At 47.2% G+C, this 20191-nt stretch overlaps 1 protein-coding gene across 4 annotated transcripts in view; it reads left to right on the top strand.

Annotated features, from left to right (window-relative positions):
• The first annotated feature begins 1392 nt into the window (after positions 1-1392).
• FARP1 (FERM, ARH/RhoGEF and pleckstrin domain protein 1) overlaps positions 1393-20191 on the top strand; it is a 294480-nt gene continuing 275681 nt past the window's right edge. Inside the window, exon 1 of one of the 4 annotated variants that reach the window (XM_058681516.1) lies at positions 1393-1417. The gene's annotated coding sequence lies outside the window, so the exon portion shown is untranslated. Of the gene's footprint in view, positions 1418-1536; positions 1657-1916; positions 2342-20191 lie in introns of those variants that run through there. The other 3 variants (XM_058681505.1, XM_058681520.1, XM_058681494.1) reach the window with 3 other exon arrangements.

Below are 20191 nucleotides of genomic sequence, written 5' to 3'. Positions count from 1 at the left end.
CCCAATTTACCTTTCTGGACGTTTCCAGGTGTTGCTGCTGCAGGTGTGTGAGAGCCACACTTAGAAGCACTGGCCTAAACTCTCTGATCAATGGTTTATCAAAGGCCACACAGCTGGTCAGAACCCACTTTCTTTTCAGCCCATCTGCTGTTTCTTCTTTGGTCAGAGGCCTGCAATGAACTCTTTTTTTTTTTTTTTTTTTTAAGTTTATATATTTATTTTGAGAGAGAGAGCCTGAGCAGAGAGGAGGGGCAGAAAGAGAGAGGGAGAAAGAGAATCCCAAGCAGGCTCCTGGATGTGGGCACAAAGCCAGAGGCGGGGCTGGATCTCACCGTCTAAATCAAGAGTCCGACGCTCAGCAGGCTGACCCAACAACACGCCCCTGCTCTTTACTTCCACTGTCACCAGATACGCAAGGGTTAAAAAAAAAAGAAAAAAAATACAGGGGGGCACTTGGGTGGCTCAGGCAGTTGGGCATCGGACTCTTGATTTCAGCTCAGGTTTTGATCCCAGGATCGTGGGATGGAGCTCCGACTCTGGCTTTGCACTGAGTGTGGAGGCTGCTGAAAATTCTCTCTCTCTCTCTGCCTCTTCCCTGCTCTCGGGCTCTCTCTGGGGAAAAAAAAATAAAGCCTTTGGCTAAAAAAAAAACAAAAAAAACCCCAAAACAAAAAACCAAACAGGTCAGCACCTTATACTCAAAATATGTCTCTTTGCTCTTCTCCAGGAATTACTCACACCTGCTGCCACAGGTACCCCCTGTACTTCTAATGCGTCCTGTTCTTGTGCCAACCCCCACTGAGGGCTCCTGCCCGCTCCCTTGTGGCTTCTCCCATGAAACCTGTCCATCAGGTTTGAGGACTGTGAACTCCTCAGAGGCACAAAACGACCGGGGTAGCCTCGGGATCTAGCTGAGAGCTGCTTTGGTCTCTGAGCTGCTGCCGCCCGCCCTTTCCCCTCCACGAGTAGAAAGTCTACAGCGAGATAAAGGCTGCACGAGGGGCTCGGGAAGGGGGAGATGGAGACGGTGAAGCGGGGGCTCCTTGCTGGAGGGTGGGGACAGTAACTGTGTCCCCCGCCCTAAGTCCCTGCCTCTTCAATCCATCTTACTCCCTCCCCCATTAAATTCCGCAAACCAGCTCCCAACCTATTTCACTCCTCTCCCCCGCTGGGCGTTGCTCCTGTTCCTGGAGGTGGGGCAAGTGGGGGGTGGGGGTGGGGAGGTGGGGGCTGTACTGGGAGTCGCCTGGGTGGAAAACACTGGGCTGTGGCGGGGGGAGGTGGCAACCGCCCCTTCGGGATTAAGTCGCTCGCAGCCCAGGGTGGTGCCGGAAGCCTGCTCGTGTGGCTTGGGAGGGGAAGGTGCTCGTGGGTCCCTGCAAATCGCCGCTTCCCGCCCGACAACGTAAAGTCCTAGGTGGGCACACAGGCACCCCCTTGCATGACCTCAGCCAGTGAGTTGCAGAGTCCGCGCCGCCGACCGCCCTGCAGCAGCTCCTGGTTAAGCCGGTGCGCTCGTCTCCCGCTCTCCTTAGATCGCTTTCAACCACAGCAGCAGGATTGGCGTGTCCCTGGTGGCGCAGCGCTCTCCTCAGCGCTTCCTGCGCTGGGTTCGGTGGCGCAGCGCAGAGACTCGGGTTCTGGCTGTAGGACCAAGTAAGGCACAGATCCGAGGTGGGCTCTCGGGGTCCGGGAGGGGCTCTCCAGGCTGGTGTCCCCCCCCCCCGCCCCCCGCTCCCGCCGCCCCCTGGCGCACCTGCCCCCCAGGGCGGAGCGGGGCGGGGCACGCTGGCGCGCAGGTCGCCGGCCCGGACGCTGGAGGGGGCTGTGGCTCTCCCGCTGTCCCCGCGGCTCCGGCGGCGCGGCGCCCAAGCTCCCCCCGCCGCCGAGGGGCCGGCCCAGGCCCGGGGAGGGGCGCGATCGCCTTCACTTCCCGCTCGCCGGCCTCGGAGGCGGCGGGTCCCGCGCGGGCGCAGGGCTGCGGGCGCTCGGCTGGGGCGCGGGGCGGAGACGCGGCCGCCGCCCGCTTTGCGCCGCTCCTCCCCGCGCGAGTGGCACTCGGCCGGGCGTCGAGGCGGCCATGGCGACCCTGAGCCCGCTCCCCACCCACCCCGCCTGCTCCGCCCTCCCCTCCGCCCCGCGCCACCTTTGATGGCTCGGACCTCGGCCGGCCACCGCCAGCCCCGCTCGCGCTCCCGCGCCGCCGCCGCCCGCGGGTATTAATAGCCGAGCGCCCCGCTGCACGCGCAGCCCGGAGCCGCCGCGCCCTCGGCAGCCAGGGGCTCGGAGCTGCTGAGCCCGGAGGCCCGGAGTGGGAGCCGGAGCCGCCGGCGCCGTGGAGGTAGGAGGCGCGGGGCGAACAATGACCGCGGCGGGGCGGGCGGGCGGCAACTTGTGCGAGTCCGGGCTCTCGGGGCCCACCCGCCGGGGGGGCGCGGGTGGAGGCGGGTTGCGTGCCCGCGGGGTCCTGCCCGGAGGAGGCGGGCGGCGGGTGGGATCGGGCCCTCGGCAGCCCCGGCAACAATAGCAGAAGCTCGGGGGCCTCCGGGCTCCGGGCCGCCCTTTGCACCTTTCTCTCACCTCCGCGGACCCGGGCTGCGCGGCTGTGCGCGCGGCTCCCCCCCGCCTCCCCCACCCCGCTGTGCCCTTCCCCCCCGCTTCCTCCCATCCCACCCGGCACAGTGACAGCGCCGGACGCCGCTTCCGGACCTCGGGCCGCAGTCTTGGCCCCAGAGGCGGATCGCGGGCCGGGGAGGTGGCCACTGGCTCGGGTGCCGCGGCGCTGCCGGGTGCCTGCCGCTCGCCCACGCGCGGCGCGAGCACCCGGGTAGGTGACAAAGAGGAACACACCCTCCGCTTAAGTTAGATTTTGTCTCTCTTTACCGCCTTTACGGAGAGCAAAGTTTTTTTTTTTTTTTTTTTTTTTTTTCTTTCCAGCAAGGGACACAGATTTTTGTGGTGAGCATTTTAAAACAACAACTTCTGATTGTGGTTTTACGATTTAAGTTCCGGAAACTTTAGCTGTGTGATCTGGCCAGACCCTTGAGAGAGAGAGAGAGAGAGAGAGAGAGAGAGAGAGAGAGTGTGTGTGTGTGTGTGTGTGTGTGTGTGTGTGTGTGTGTGTTATTTGGGGGGGGGGGGGAGGGATGAGTTCCCGGTCATCGTTCTGGATTTAGTTCCTGGCAGTTGGGGCCCCGCTACTCCCGGGATCGGTGCAGGACCTCAGAAAGGAGGGAGGTGAGGCTTACAAAAGAATCGAGGACGCTGCTACCAGGTCAGCTCCCTGAGCTGTGGAGAGATCGCCTCTCGTCCGGAGGAGTTTAGCGGTCTCAGCCTGTCTCAGCCTTCTGGAGTACCATGGTGGCCTCTGGCTGTTTCATTTTATTATTGTTGTTAATGCCTTCCCTTGTTCGCTTCCCAGGTTTGATTTGCTCCGCCGCCGGCCCTGCCCTGTTTCCCGGATTCCCCCTGAGCCATGACTTTTGTGGACCCCCCAGCACCCCTCACCCAGCCGGCGGTCTTGGGAGAGCCAACCCCCATGGGTTACGTTTAATGTGTTTTGCACGTGGTGACTTTGCCAAACCCATGTCAGAACGTCCTTTAGCATTGTCTCGCTCTTTCATTCAGTCGAAAAAGAAGAGGAGGGGAAAGGCCTTTTTGGTGCTGAGAGCTTTGAGGGAGTTGCCTTAAAAATTGCCCTCGTTGTTCCCATGGGGTGGGCCTTTCTGATATCTCCTAGCTTTGGCTTTCTTCCCTCATTCCACAGCCTTCTGGCTGGGGGTTTACCCCTCGGCCTTTCCAAAGGGTTGGTCTTCTGGTGTGACAGTTTCTGAGGATGGCTTCCTATGTGGGTTCAGCATCCACATGGCTCACTTTATATTCCCGCAGCATCGTTCTGCAGCAAGGCACCAATATTGGAGTTCCTCCAAGCACAACAAAACGTTTGTGTTTTTAGAATGTCTGGCTAATAGATCTGCCTCTGGGTAAAATAAATAGACATTATTGGCCAGTGGCTGGCTCACTGGGTGAAGTGTTGGTTGGTAGAGATGCTGAGTTGATGCCTCCCTTACCCCAGGGCTTCCCAGAATCTCTTGTTTCTTTGAAGCCGACAGGAAACTTGACATAGTTGGGGATGATGTAGTTGTGCCCCATAGGGTCACAGATTCTGTGGCACAACCCTTGTGAGTTGGTGTGTGGTTTCGTGTTAAGGAGTCTGTCCCTAGGGAAATCCTGGAGTTGGGTTTATAATGCCCCTTTTCACATTGATAGTCTCTTCCTGGAATTTGTGTAGGGATTTAATTCCTTGGGTCATAATAGAACAGTAATACTACTCTGTAGCCAAATTTACCAAAAGGAGATTGAAAAATCTATCCTAGACAATTCTCTTCTGGTGGGTTGCATTTAGTTTATAATTATTTTGAGACTAAAAGAAAGCTGGGTGAATGTTTTTGTTTTGTATTTCGTTACAGAAACTGAAGAAAGTTAAGAATTAAATACAGGATCAAAGGGGTTCCTTTCTTAAAAAGTGGAATTTGTCCTCTAATACTTGATGCACATAGCAGAGCTTAATTCGTTTGGAAAAACGATACAGCTTTTTAAGAAGGGTGCTTGGGATAACGTCCATCGAAAGAGAAAAGCTTTTTCCATCCTGGAAGAGGTTAGAGAACATTGGAGAAAAGGCAAGAGCCCAGTCTTTGTGTGCTGAACACCCTTTAGGAAAGACATTGTGACTTTTCCCGGAGGGCGGGGCAAGTTCTGTGGATTTGTAGGTATTGGGCCAGTGGAACTGGCGTTTGAAACACACCCTTTATGACTGGCCTTGCTTATTGCAGAGAACTGCCTAAGCTTTTTGAGAAATGCCCTGGCCCCCATAAGAGAAAATGCTACAGAAAAGAGAGGTGCTCCTATGATCCCCCAGATATGGTTGCCGGCTTGAGTCCTTTCCACTTTGGGTGCACAGGCATTCTAGGTGTTGGCTGGGAGGGGAAGGGGCAGGCTTTTAGGTCCCATGGCTGCCCTTTCCTTTTCTTGGGTACCTTCGATGGAAAGGCCAGGCTCTTCAAGCCTGGCTATTGAATGGGAAGCGGGAGGTCAAGTTCTTTTTCTTGCTTTTTAATGGGTAGAGTTTCTGCTACGGCCTCTGTTTTCCTCCAGGTTACTGCGTTAACCATTTCCACATGTCCAGGAAGATCAGAGCCCAAATGTTTCCATTCAAATTACTTGAAATACTGATTTCACCAGTCTTTTTATGCCAAATGCTGCCTTTGTTTTTAATCAAGAAGCCCCCGGAAAATGTTTATTTTAAAGTGGAGAAGCTGGCTTTTTTCGGCTGCCCTAGTCCTGGTTGAAGGCAGTTAAAAAATGTTTTGCCAAGTGGATACTTGAAGCAAAAGTGGGCACTTGATAGATATTAAATATGGTGCTCTAAGCTTTTGATATCTCTGAAATAAGCCAGGGACCATCAAATACAATGTGACTAAAACTGAATGCATGCCCAGTGCAGGCTAGGCATTGGCAGTTTTCTTATTTTAACATGGGACGGAAATAATAGACAAACTGTAAGATTGGCAAATAAATGATGTGAGAATTCATCATTTACACTGAATTAATTTCATGTGAAAAATTGTCATATTTGTGCATACATTTTCAAACAAAGGAGCCACCAGCCAAACCAGATTGCTTTTAACTCTATTATGCTAATATTTCTTGCCACAAGAGGAACGCCACTCTACACACAGACTTCGGCTTTCCATAAAAGTATCTCATACAGGAAGACTTACAAATCCAGGAATATGGTGATTTTCATTTTTTGTTCTCATCCTGTTAACTCAGGATCTAGTATATGCCTAGCACATAGCAATCCCTTGGTAGATAACTGGCTGTGAATGAATAAACCTGGATTTTCATGTCCTTTACAGTTAGTCTTTAAAGTTTTTAAGGTTGCTGTTCTGGGAACTTGAAGATATGATATTTGATTTTGTTTCCATTTTGTTCGAATTTAACAATTGCAATCAACCTTGAAAGCTGGGTAATATTGTAAAAAGTTACAGTCTCATTAAGAAGAAACTTAGGTCTAAAAGCATGAAGAAGAAAGTAAAACTTCTCTGAAAAGCTAGCTTCTCCAAGAATTTTCCTTCTTCCTTGGCATCTATTTTCTAGAGGCTTCATTAGTGAACATCTGTTTGGTGGTAACCTCCGTTTTTGTGTGCCTTTAAGTATCTTTGTTCTGGAATGATAAATGCCCTGGGTGCGCGATTCCAGATTGACGTTGTATTAATCAGCTCCCTTCTGGTTCCTTTGTGGCAGCTGCAGTATCCGCCTCTGGGCTGGTTGTTGCTTGTGAGTAGTCTGTCTTTTCTGTCTGCTGACTTTTTTTTTTTAAGCTTATTTATTTATTTTGAGACGGAGAGAGAGCGTGCGCGCACATGAGCCGGGGAGGGGCAGAGGGAGAGAGAATCCCAAGCAGGCTCCGTCCTGCCAGCACAGAGCCCAACGTGAACTCATAAACTGTGAGATCATGACCTCAGCCTAAATCAAGAGTCGACCGACTGAGCGACCCAGGCACCCCGGCTGCTTTAAGGTTCTTTGGAGTTCTGCACCTTCACTATGTCTGGGTATAATTTCTTTTCTCCTTGACTTTGATCGCCCCTTCCTCTCCTCCTCCTGCTCCTCCCCGCTCTCCCTTTCTTCCCTTTCTCTACTCCTCCCTCCCAGCCTCTCACCAGTATCTTTCTTTCTATCCCCCGGTACCATTTCAAGGTCCGTTCCGCCACCCTTTGTTCCTTCGCCTTTGGCCGCTCTGGCCGTTTGCTTTGGGCTCTGATGCATGAAGCTGCTGTGCACTCTTGCGAACAAGTCTTTGTGTGGAGATCTGTTTTTAATTCTTTTGCGGGGTCTTATAATAAGTATACGCTTAACTTTATCAGAAGCTACCGTCTGTTTTCCCAGGTATTTGCACCATTTTACATTCTCACCGATGACATCTGAGCATTCCAGTTACTGTAATCCTCAGTAACACTGGAAATTCAGTCTTTTTCATTTTAGCCATTCTGGTGGGTGTGTCACAGTGTGTCATAGGGATTTCATTCTAGATTTCCCTGATGGCCAGTGGTTGCTTTTCATGTGCTTATTGGCCGTTTGCATATCTTCCTTTGTGTATTAAATCTTTTGTATTTTTAATTATGTTTTTGTCCGATCATTTTATATAGCTTTAGAGTACGATCAACATATAATAAACTGCGCATACTCAATGTCATCTTGTCTCATTGTGGGGATTCTTTATATATTCTGGATATGAGTTCTCTGTTAGATCTGTGTGTTGTGAATATTTTCACCAGTCTATTTTTTAACCTTTCTATTTTTTGATAGTATCTCTTGAAAAGCAAAAATTATTGGCAAAGTATTATATACATGGCGTAATTATTAAACTTATCAAAGGCCAGGGAATTTACTCAGTTTTGGAAAAATAATACATTTTTTATGTGTAAGGCTTACTGGTATTGCTCTGTTCAAGTGGTCAGCTTCCATTTTTGAGGGTGAAGGAGCAGTTTTGTTCCTTCCTCCCAAAAACGGAGTTGAAGAGGCTTAAAAATGAAAGAGAAAATACCTGCTTATTTTGAAAATATGAGGAAACAATTATGTTTGAGATTATGATCAAATAAATCGATTTTTAAAATTCAAACTGGAGTTGTATTTGTTTTTCGGCACACAGAAAGATGATGGGAAAGAAATATTTTTGAAAGCGATACGGAAAGGAAGCCTTGGGTAGTAGCAAGGTGTAACATTTTATTTAGTTTTAATGTTTTAAAGTTTATTTATTTTGAGAGAGAGAGAGCGCGAGCGAGGGAGCATGCATGAGTGGGGCAGAAAGGGAGAACCCCAAGCAGGCATTACACTGTCAGCACAGAGCCCCATGTGGGCCCCATCCCACGAACCATGAGATCATGACCTGAGCTGAAACCAAGGGTTGGATGCTTAACTGACTGAGCCACCTGGCGCCCCAAGATGTAACACGTTAAAAAGAGGTCAGAGCGGCACATGTAGGTAGTTATGAAATGCCTTTAGTTCCCCTTATCTTGGCAGGAATTGTATCTTGCCGTCTGTGTTTTCTCATTTTCTGACCCAAATAATAAGCATTATTAGGGTCGGAAAGTATGTGTTCCTAATTTTTGTTTCTCCTGCCCAGAGAAAGTAAATAAATCTTGGTTGATCCGAACTAAAATGCGTGTGGCGAACACCCTGTGACATTTGACAATACGGGAGGTAGAGGGTGGTATCAGAGGTGGCAGGAGTTGGGAGCGGAGGCACCGGGACCCGACAGACCTGCCCTTCCACGCTGGCCATGTTTGTGATGTGGGGCAAGTTACTGGTGCTCTTTCCCTCAAACTTCAAGGGCATCTTTAAGAGTATTTTCATCTTAAAATGGTACAGTGTCTGGCTAACCACCCATCAAACCTTTCGTTGCCTCAAGTAATAATAAGGGGTTCCCACTTGGGTGTCTCAGCTCACAGTGTCATCGGGGACCCAGGTTCTTTCTGTCTGTCCACCCCGCCATCCCCAGCACGTTGCTCTTCGTACTTAGGCTTGCTGCCGAGCAGTTAATCAGACTTGCCTCCTAATTAGCTGTTATGACTCATGGCTGCCGCAGCTATATCGTCTCCCACGTTTGTTGGCAGGTCAGTAATGGCACAGGCTTCTTCAGGCTCCTTTCGTCATCAGGCCAAACCCTTCCCAGAAGACCCCAACATCTGGGAGGTCTAGGAAGGGGGTTCTGGGGAACGTTTCTGTGCTCTTAAAAAGAGACCCAAAGACTAGACTGAATGTGATGCCTGGAACCACAGCAGCCATGTTGTGATTCACCTTGGGATGAAGGCAAGAGGGTGATGGAGCTGAAAGATGGAACCAGAGACTTTTTTTTTTTTTTTTTTTGAGAGAGAGGGAGGGAGGGAGGGAGAGAAAAGTGTGAGCACACGCCTCAGTGAGGCATAGGGGCAGAGGGAGAGAGACTCTTAAGCAGCCTGCATGCCCAGTATGAGCCTGATGTGGGACTCAGTCTCACGACTGTAAGATCATGACCTGAGCCGAAATCAAGAGTCGGCCACTTAACCCACCGAACCACCCGGATGCCCTGGGACCGGAGTCCTTGTGGGTGTCATTGAGTCATTGATCTTCCTGCCCCTGGAGCTGAGTATACCAAAGAATAGTGAATTTTGTATACTAAATAATACCAACATGGGCTTCGTGTGCTAAATGATCATTTTACTTACTTTCTAACTCTGTTACTGCCATCCAAAGCTTCTTGACTGGCACATCAGTTGGAAGACCTTATCTTTCTTTTGCCATGTACCGTTATCTGTGACAAAACATGTTTCTCTCTATTGATTATGTGGAGAGTGACTTCGTGGTCATATCAAATCTCTGTGAGAGATGAACTCTATTTCGGGACTTTAGCTATTTGATATTGTGTGTAAATCTTGCGGCTAAATCAACATGAATTTTGCCTTTCCTCTTAAGGTGGCTTTGTAGGACATTTGTTTAGAATTGATCATTTGGCAGTTTGGATTACAGGACACGCTTGAGAATAACATTTCCTTAAGAAACAATGATGGCAGCACTGGCCGTTTTTGTCACCCTAGAATGGCATTTCTCTGCACGTACAATACTGCTTAGGAGATTTGTGAGGACATCATTAATCAGAGATTAATATCTTCCTTTATAATCTTACCAGAGCTTTTGGTTCTCTGGTATCGGGTCTTATTGGGGGCCAATGTTATTAGTGGAGCAAGCTAGTTGAAAATGTCAGGATTTGGGTAAACCAGAGGTTTACCAAATGGAAAAGTTAGACACAAATATTTGTAAGGAAAAGTTAAATGATTTCATGATACCCTTCATATTAAACAAATAACTTGAATATAAACTATCCAGATGAGCAAAATGCAGAACAGAGAGCAATATTTCTATTTTCGTTTAATTGATTCAACTTTTTTTTTTTTTTAACATTTATTTATTTTTGAGACAGAGGGAGGGCCAGAGAAAGAGGGAGACACAGAATCTGAAACAGGCTCCAGGCTCTGAGCTCTCAGCACAGGCCCGACGCGGGGCTCGAACCCACGGACCGCGAGATCATGACCTGAGCCGAAGTCGGATGCATCCGAAGTCGGATGCTCAACCGACTGAGCCACCCAGGCGTGCGGGGCTCGAACTCATGGACCGTGAGATCGTGACCTGAGCTGAAGTCGGACGCTTAACCGACTGAGCCGCCCAGGCGCCCCTTGATTCAACTTTTAAAAAGAAGTCTGATCAGCCCCTCCACTCTCCCCTTACTATGATGGTGGCCAACTGACCAGGGTAATTTCATTATTCACTGGGCCGTTTTATTTTTACTTTAGTTTATGTAAGGGCCTGTCAAGTCAAGGGATATTTATGAGTATCTTTGTTGAATATACTGGTTACCATTGGTGACACAAAAATAGGGCTCAGTCCTTACTCTTGGAGTATGACATCCAGGGGGATGAGGGAAAAGTCTAGGTAATTATAATAAAAGGTGAAATATAAGAACCTTGCACAAGGTATAGTAATGGTGGAAGTGTTCAGGACGGTAAGATAGTGGATTCTGATTGGAAGAGGTGGCATTTGAATGGAGCTTTAATTTAAAGAAGCCTGTTTTTGTTGACTTATTTTAGTGGTCACTTTGTAGTGTGTTTATTGTGACAGGAGTAGAAAAGTACTCACATATAAAACAGAAAGTAAAAATTCCTTGGAATCCTGCCATTTAAAGATTATGAAAATTAAAAAATGGTTGATTTCCATTTAACTTTTGGCAATATTCGGTGTATTTCCGGTATTATCACCTATATGTGCAAATGTCCATTTTTATTAAAAAATTGAGAGAATGATGCATGCACATTGAGAAGCCACTTTTTCCTCCTTAACACTAAGTGTTTTCTACATGGAGCTTTCTTTGAAATGAAAATGATGCCTCTGTGATGTTACTGTTACATGGTTCTACAGAATGTAACTAACATTGCCCTTTAGCGGTCACTTTTTTAAGACTTATTTTTATTTTTTGAGACAGTGCACGTAGGGGAGGGGTGGGGTGGGGCGGGGGAGAGAGGAAGAATCTTAAGCAGGCCCCATGCTCAGTGCAGAGCCCCTCTTGGGGCTCGCTCCCACCACCGTGGATCGAGACCTGAGTGGAAATCAAGAGTCGGATTCTGAACTCACTGAGCCACTCAGGTGCCCATATTGGTCATTTTTTTTGTTGTTGTTTTGCTTGCAGTGACCATGTGTACATAAATCTATGGTAGGAGGGTCCCTAGGACTCTTTTGTTGCAAGCGACAGATGCCCAGCTTGAGCCATACGATGCAGAATAAAGGAGTATTTCTTAGTTCTCAGCACCAACCTCAGAAAGGGTGGAGGTGGGTCGGTCTCAAGCACGGAGACCCGGGTCCAGAGTCGGCCCCGTGGGCTTTCCCGCATAGTGTCCAGACTCTGTTTTTTGGCCGGCATTGCCTTGATGTTTCAGTTACCCTCTCTGCTGGTGTTTTGAGCAGGACAGTTTGGGGATGGGGGTGGGGAAGGGCAGGAAGTCCAGCATCCATGGCTCTTGCCTTAAAATGCAAGCTGTCCTCCAGTCATCCTGACAATTCATCACACCTTAGAGCGTTTTCCGTTCCCGTGGAAGAGGTGCTCAGACTGCTCCCACTATGATGAAGAATCGCCTAGCGGAGCGTGAACCTCCGACCTCTCCTCCTAGGGAAGGACTCTTGTTTAGGCGACAGGAGGGACCACTCTTGTGGTGGGGGGTGCGTCTAGGGGCGGGGGCACTGGGTGATGTGAGATTGTGCCCAGACAGCACGAGCCTTTCCAGATGGATGGGATTTATGGGCAAAAATAAGAGAGAAGTGAAGAAAAACCTTCCCGGGGTGGGGGTGGAAGGAGACCAGCAGGAACGAGAGCAGCAGAAATGTAAGAGAAGCTTCTGTCCCACCTCCTCCTGGGGCTGTGCGAAGCTCAGAAGTTCACGAGCACATAGATGTTGATGTCTGTGCCCCAAGAGCAGCAGCTCTAACCTAATGATCCCTTGTGAAGAGTGTCATAAGCCGTGTGTCACTCCTTATATATTATCCCCACGAGGCTCTTGCTTGTATCAGAACACACCTTCTGGGGCGGGGGAAAAAACGGTGGTAGAGCTTGCTTGGGGCGAGTTTATAGCATAACTGGCCTGTATCTGGAGGTTGAGAAAGGCCCAGAGTAGAGGCCAGGCTGAAATGGGAGGGGTGCCTACTGCTTTATTTTCTTCTAACTCGAGGAGCATTTTTATCTGCCTCCTTTTCTCTGTTGTGGGTCGGAAGCACTTCAGTGAAGGTGCTGATTCTTCACAGCCCTCATCAGCCCCCAGCAAAACATTTGTGAAACATCCAAGTCTTGCCTATTTTTCAAATTCCCAAGTAGAGCAGTGCCCGATTCTGAGTTCCACTGGCACACCTTTTGGAACGGTGCACCCAGAAGCACGTGGAGACCTTCCAGGGCAAGTGGCAGTGGTGCCCGTGGGCATAACGGATCTTACATGGATGCGTAAGGCCTTATTCCCCGATGTGTGAACCCCACTCTTCACCAGAGTTAGCTCCTGGGGTCAGGGGCCGTGGATGCGGCTTCCCTTTTATCTTCCAGGTCCTTACAAAAGAGCCTTTCTTTGGCGGATTAATGGAAGTCTTATCACAGGATCATAGGCATCTGGAAAATCACAGCTCATTAAATTCCTAATGTCTTCACCAGTTAGGAAGAATAAAACTGATCTTACTTTTCACAAAGATCTGTGGAGCACCTTTCATAAGGTAGGGGCTATGCTTGCATTCACATCAGTGCACAAAACAGACAAACACTCTTGTCTTCAAAGGAAGCGCATGTATGTTATTTGTCCAAATGGAGGCGTTTTTGATACTGGAAGGAGGTGTGAACTGCATGGGGCACCGGGACAGGAGGGGGCTACGCGGACGGTCACCCTCATGCTCAGAGTGCAACTCAAAGTGGGCAGCTCGTTTTTCCCAGGGGCCATCGGATACCTTTGGGACAGTCTGGAGACAGATCCAGCTAATCTGTGGCTTAAGGGGTGAACCTCACCATATACACGCCAGCAGACATTTATTGAGAACCTGTGTGGTTTTGTCTGTGTTTGTCTAAAAGGTCTTTTGCTCCCAGGCAAGAATGTTTATAGGGACATAAGGCAGGGGCCAGGGGACCTTCAGCTATACAGGAAAATAATGAATGATAATTGTTTGAAAGAAGGTAGACTCTTGAGCTACAAATCATGGATTCTAAATAACTTGCTTGTGATCAGCGTTTTTTTGTTTGTGTGTTTGTTTTTAAATAAAGATTTGGAAATCAAGACGACCCTAAGCCCTGAAGGTGATTTAAGGAAGCATGTATTTCTTCTTACGGGAAAAAGGAAATGAAATTGCCTCAAAAGAAAAGTATGTGTGCATCTATTTAAAAGCATTTTTTTTTAAAAATATTTATTTTTGAGAGAGAGACAAGAGTGCAAGTGGGGAGGGGCAGTGAGAGAGGGGAACACAGAATCCGAAGCAGGTTCCAGGCTCCAAGCCGTCAGCACAGACTCCGACGTGGGGCTTGAACTCACCAGCCGTGAGATCATGACCTGAGCTGAAGTCGGCCGCTTAACCGACTGAGCCACCCAGGCGCCCCTATTTTTTTTTTTTTTTTTAAATCAAGTTTGAGTAAAAGCGATTTTTCTTCTCTGTACGGTTCTGTGAGTTTTACCACGTGCACCAGTGTGTGCGGCGACCGTGACCCTCACACTCAGGACAGGGACTGTGTCATTCGGCTCAAAAAATTCCCGAGTGTTGCCTCTTTGGACTCACCTTCCTGCTTCTCCGGCCACCGTTGACACTGATCTTTGCTCTGTCACTGTTGTTTGGTCTCTTCCAGAACATCGTATAAATGGAATCATGGACTGTGTAATCCTTTGAGACTTTTCACTCCGCATGCTATCTTTGAGGTCTCTAAGCTGTTGGGAGCATTCAGGATTCTTTCACTTTTGCTGCCGAACTGTATTCCACTGTGTGGACGTATTCGAGTTTGTGTCGCCATTCGGTAGTCGAAGGACTTTCGGGTTGTTTCCAGTTGGGGGCGGTAGTGGCTGTAAACTTGCAGCTGCTATAAACTTTCACTGTAGGTTTTGACGTGAACACAGTTTTGAATTCCCCTGGGCAAATACCCAGAAGCGGAATCCTCACCAGACCCTGATATTGTCAACACTTTTTATCTTAGCCATTTGAATAGACACGTAGCAGTATCTCAGCACGGTTATGTTTATTTTATTTATTTATTTTTAAACAAAACATGCCCAAAACACACCTTTAAAAGACCTGGCTAAATGGTTTCCTAGACTCCCCGGCACAGGTTTAATGAACCCTGTTAGCTGCCTATTTTGTGAAGGGGTAGATCAACAAGAATAATTGTGTATCTAAAATCTTAGTCCCGGGGGGCCTGGGTGGCTCGGTAGGTTAGGCATCCGACTCTTGGCTTTCTTTGGCTCGAGTCATGATCTCCCAGTTCGTGAGTTCAAGCTCCACGTAGGGCTCCGCGCTGACCGCTCGGTGCCTGCTTGGGATTCTCTGTCTCTCCCTCCCTCTCTCTCTGCCTCTCCCCCACAATGTCTCTCTAAAAATGAATAAACTTAAAAAAAAAAAAAACAACAACACCTGAGTCCCAGAATGGAACAATGCCAGCAAGAAATAGATGTAAGATGTCAGTTCTGGTGGTGCTTTTCTCAGAGACCTGATAGGGTATATAGCTTTGATTTCAGTAACTATTTTGAGTGATACTAATTAAAAGATAAAGTTACAGAAGCTCCTGAATGACAGTGTAGATATGGAGAAAAGAACGCAGGCTTGAGGCATGTATTAATTATTAATCTATTGCTGCATGACAAATTCCTTTCAAATTGAATGACTTAGACCAGTAGTAAGTATTTATTGTCTTGCATAGTTTCTGCAGATCAGGACTTTGGGAGTGGTTTAGATGGGTGGTTTCTGTCCACCTCTTTGCAGCAAAGATGTCAGCTGGGGCTTTAGGGTCCGCTTCCAAGGACCCCTGTAGGCTCCTTGGGTAGGATGCTTGAGTAACCTCACAATATGGCGGCTAGCTTCTTTCAGAGTGAGTGACTTATGAGGAGGCCAAGGTACATGCTGCCATGACTTTTATGACGTAGGCTTTTGAAGTCATTAATTGTCACTTCCACAGTAGTTTTTGTCACACAGGCCAGCTGTGATTCAGAGGGAGGGGACTATAGAAAGGTTTGGATGCCAGGAGGTAAGGATCATTGGAAGCTGGCTACCATAGCACGTGAAGGACCTGTGTTCAAATCCTAGCTCTGCCATTCAGACATTGTGTGGTCTGGAGCAAGTCTTTTAGTTTCTGACTCTCAGTTCCCTGTCATATTTTAATACCTATTGAACTATAAATCACAGATTTTAAATAACTTGCTTGTAAAAAGTCTTGGTGATCAGCATTTTTTAGAATTTGGCATTTCTTTTGGGATTTGGAGATAATACAGTTGATCCTTTAACAACACGGGTTTGAACTGTGTGGATCCACTTACACATAGAGTTTTGTCCATAAATACAGTACTTTAAGTATATTTCCTCTTATGATTTTCTCAGTAACATTTTCTTTTCTCTAGCTTGCTTTATTGTAAGAATACAATACATAACATGACTGACAAAATATGTGTTAGTTGGCTGTTTATGTCATTGGTAAGTCTTCCAGTCAACAGTAGGTGATTAGTGGTTAAGTTTTCGGAGAGTCAAAAGTTATACATCGATTTTTGCCTGTGTGGTCGGTACCCCAACCCCCACGTTGTTCAGCAGTCAACTGTATATAAAAAGGGACTGCCTGGTGATTTATAAAAAGCTCATGACATCGTAGGTATTATTTGTATTATTAAACTATGAAGCTTTAAATCTTAACTGTGCAGGAGGCCAAGAGAAGAGACTCTTAAATATGGAGAACAAACTGAGGGTTCCTGGCGGGGAGGTGGGTGGGTGGGGTGCACTATATGGGTGATGGACATTAAGGAGGGCACTTGTTGGGATGAGCACTGAGGATTATATGTAAGTGATGAATTACTAAATTCTACTCCTGAAACCATTGTTACTCTGTATGTTAAGTCGCTTGGAGTTAAACAAACAAACAAACAAACAAACAAAAAAATCTTAACCGTGCAGAACATATCAACAAAGACAAACGCATTAGGTAATAAAAGGTTTCTTTTAAGAAAAGGTATTGGTCACAGCTCCTTTCACATTTATATTCTACGTATGTTGAAAACTTTTTTCCTTTCCTTTTTTTCCCAGTCATTGTGAAATAGTGAAGACCAAATTCATCATCTAGTCTCGCTCTCTGTTTTGTTTGTAGTAATACCCCCAGTGAGAAATATATTACTAGTGGTCTTACCATGTGTGCTGCAAGGACTCGGGGACCTTTGTGATGAGTTTAGGGCTGTCTGGAGAGCAGGTGTGAAGGATCAGCTCGTTACATCTCTGCCTCTTTGTAGAGTTTTTAGAAAATGCTTACTTGTAAGAGTAATTTAAAAATACATAAATCAGCATGCTTTGACTTTATTGGAATAGTCCAGAAAGCTTTCCTGTTCAAAGTGATCATGATGTGGGATAGCCTACCTGTTTCGCTGTCACCGAAAAGAAGGTGATTGAACGAATTCTGGTGTCTTGGCCTCCTTTTCTGTTCCTACCTCCTTTATTTCACCCTCCCCCTGGACTGCCCCTAAATCCAGCCACAGGAGCCCTCCTGTCTCGTACCCTCTCACCTCCATACCTGCTGATTCCTCAGCTTGGAAGGCAAGGGCTCTCCACCCAGTTCTCCCGTTAGACGTCCACCCAGTCCCTACCCACTCCCTTTCAGAAGCCTTTCTAAGGCTTAGGTCTCCTCCTAGGGGCTCACCTGGACCCTCTGTCTCTACAGTGTGTTTTTTGTCTTCCCCACTCATTTTATTATTGGAGCACTGATTTTTATTGAGCGCTTCTGAGTCTCAGGCTGAGTCCTAAGTGCTTTAGGTATACAGACTCATTTAGTCATCCCAACTGCCCTCATGTTTAATCCCCATTTTATATGAGGAAACTGAAGCACAGAGAGTTAAATGACTTGCTGGAAGGTCATACAGCTTATTGGCAGAGCCAAAGAAGAGGCTCAGGAAGTCTTTCCCCACTTGTGGGAGAGCCCCTTCTACTGAAGTATTTTTTAAAAAAAATTTTTACATGTTTATTTTTGAGAGAGAGAGAGACAGAGAGTGAGTGGGGGAGTGGCAGGAAGAGAGGGAGACACAGAATCTGAAGCAGGCTCCAGGCTCTGAGCTGTCAGCACACAGCCCGATGCGGGGCTTGAACCCATGAACCATGAGATCATGACGTGAGCTGAAGCTGGACACTTAACCGACTGAGCCACCCAGGCGCCCCTCTACTGAACTATTTTACACCTCTGCATTCCCAGTGCCTAACAAAGTGCTGGGAACTTGGTAGGCGCTCAATAAATACTTGCTGACGCTTAACTCTTTTAAGAAGCAAATTTTGTGACAGATAATTTCTTGTATTTCTTTGTAAAATGTCCCTCTCCTAGCCTTCTGCAGGATGATGGGGTTCTGAGTTTATATCTTATGCTATTCATCAACATTCTTGTGTCTGGTCACTTACCTCTTTTGTAATTATACACTTAGTTTGCTACTTAGGGATGAGCACATATATGTAAACTTCTACGTAAGATCGATCGAGTATCTATCTATCTATCTATTTGTCTATCTATCCGCATTTATATATACTTATGTGCATTGAGAAAGGTTTTTTTATTCATGATGTTTTTCTTTGGATAGGACTGACATGAGTGGTTTTTTTTTTCCTTTGAACTTTCTGTGCTTTGTAAATTTCCCAGTACTACATTCTTACTGCTTTGATAATTATCCAGTCATGCTATTTAAAATGAGAAAAGTAAACTATTTTTCAGAGATGTGAAGAGAGGAAAAGTTTTAAGACTTTTTGCTGCACCTTAAGCAGAGCCTGCCCACATATGTGAATGTGTGAGGCATGCTTTGGGCATTACACATCTTCCCCTGTTGTATTATTGAAACCATCTCCCTGAATATTGTGTTCTTCCTAGTGCTTCCAAGGTGCATAACAAAGAAATATAGGTGCTCATGACACTTGGGTGAGAGATGGTGATTGACAGGTGTTTCTTTATTTGTGGTGTGGAAGTTCAAGGTTGTCTGAGGTCTGTGGTCCCGGTCATGGGATGCTTTTATTTTGGAGATAGAATAATTCATAAGGATGAACTCAGACTTTAGACTTTGAGAGTCTGAGAACAGTTATAATAATAATCTCAAGGTCACATACATAACTCCCAGAGTCAGCATTACCAGGTCCAAAGTCGGTGGTAAGGTTCAATGCCTCTGGCAGTACAACAGTGACCGGGAACAAGTTGCTTCTTCCAGGCTCAAAGGTAGATTAGCAAGGAATGAAGGGAATAAGAAATTGTCCTTGGGGTTTGATTTCCTTTTATTTAAAAATGGCCATGCTTTGTTGTAGGAAGAAAAACTCTTGAGAAACACAGAGGTTGTTTTGTTTTCTAGTCATGCCAGGCTGTTGGGGTATCACCTACCTGCCTGTTTATCCTGAGGAGTTGACCCATGGAGGCGGGAGGGGGGGGCTGTGTTTGGGGGTGAGGTGTGGGGTGAGCACTGCTCTAGGTCTCCATCCCCACCCCTCCCCCACTCTCTTCCTTGCCCCCACCCCCCCACCCCCCCACTGATTCAGTGCTGGGGTTGGTCTTCCGTTCTGAAGAGGGAAAGGACAAGAAGAAAAGATTGTCTTCAGGACTAGTAGGGAAACCGCAATAACCTGTCAAATCCATTTCCTGAAAGTTGCTTGAAAGTCTACTGTATGAGCTCTTAGCACACAGGAAACACGTTGTGGCTTCTCCTTGGAGTCCAGGTACGTGGTGTGAGGCTGTAGGACTGCCAGCTTCATACTGGGTCCTGTGCTGGACAGTGGGAGTGGCACTTTGCATTTATTTTTACTTGATCATTTATTCAGTGAGGAAGGTACTATTTCCATTTTACAGAAGAGGAAACTGAGACCTAGATGATTGGGTAACGAGCCCAAGGTCACCCAGCTAGCTAATCGGCCAAGTGAGGTTTTCCTAAAGTCCACACTCTTCTAAGTGGCCCAGATTGGGATCTTCCCATAGTACAGCTCTAACTGAGCCCACCAGAACCGGGGTCAGGGCAGATAGATCCTGTGAGTTCAGGGTCAAGTCCTGCCTTTATTTTAAAATTGTGATGTGTTATTGATTGTAAATTTTTAAAAATTACTTTTGGTTTTTAAAAATAGTCACTAAAGGGATGCCTGGGGACTCAGTCAGTTAAGCGTCTTGACTCTTGATTTTTGGCTCAGGTCATGATCTCAAGGTTTGTGAGTTTCAGCTCCGTTTCGCGGTCTGTGCTGATAGTGTGGAGCCTGCTTGGGATCCTCTCTCTTCTCTCTCTGTCTCTCCCCTGCCTGCTCTGTCTGTCTGTCTGTCTGTCTCTTTCTCTCAAAAGTAAATAAACTTAAAAAAAAATTCGTCACTGGAGCACCTGGGTGGCTCAGTTAGTTAAGCGTCTGGCTTTGGCTCAGGTCATGATCTCATGCTTCGTGGGTTCAAGCCCCACATCGGAATCTGTGCAGACAGCCTGGAGCCTGCTTGGGATTCTGTGTCTCCCTCTCTCTCTGCCCTCTCCCACTTGCACTCTGTTTCTCTCTTTCTCAAAAATAAACATTAAAAAAATTAAAAAAACAAAAAAACAGTCACTAAAAATGATCATCTTAATTACTGAGTTGTCTTGGTGCCCCCTTAAATTTTGCACCCACGGTGAGTGCCTCCCTTGCCTCTCCCGAGTTTCATCTGGACTTAGCAGGCACTTCCGGAGACAGAATGATGACAGCAGCCACCAGAGGATTTCATCATTGTTTCAGCATTGTAATACAAGTTTCTTTTCCTTCAAGGAATTGGGGGGGATGAGTCACAGTCGTATTGACATATCTCGGCGTCACCTTTGAAGATGCTGCTCTGCCTCTGATAGACACAGTCGTCGGTACCAGGGGTTACTTATAGCCGTTCAGCTTT

This window comes from Neofelis nebulosa, chromosome 1 (genome assembly GCF_028018385.1).
Source record: "Neofelis nebulosa isolate mNeoNeb1 chromosome 1, mNeoNeb1.pri, whole genome shotgun sequence".
In the NCBI taxonomy this organism is placed as follows: domain Eukaryota; kingdom Metazoa; phylum Chordata; class Mammalia; order Carnivora; family Felidae; genus Neofelis; species Neofelis nebulosa.
Note: the sequence above shows the minus strand (reverse complement) of the source record. Positions and strands in the feature narration are given on the sequence as shown.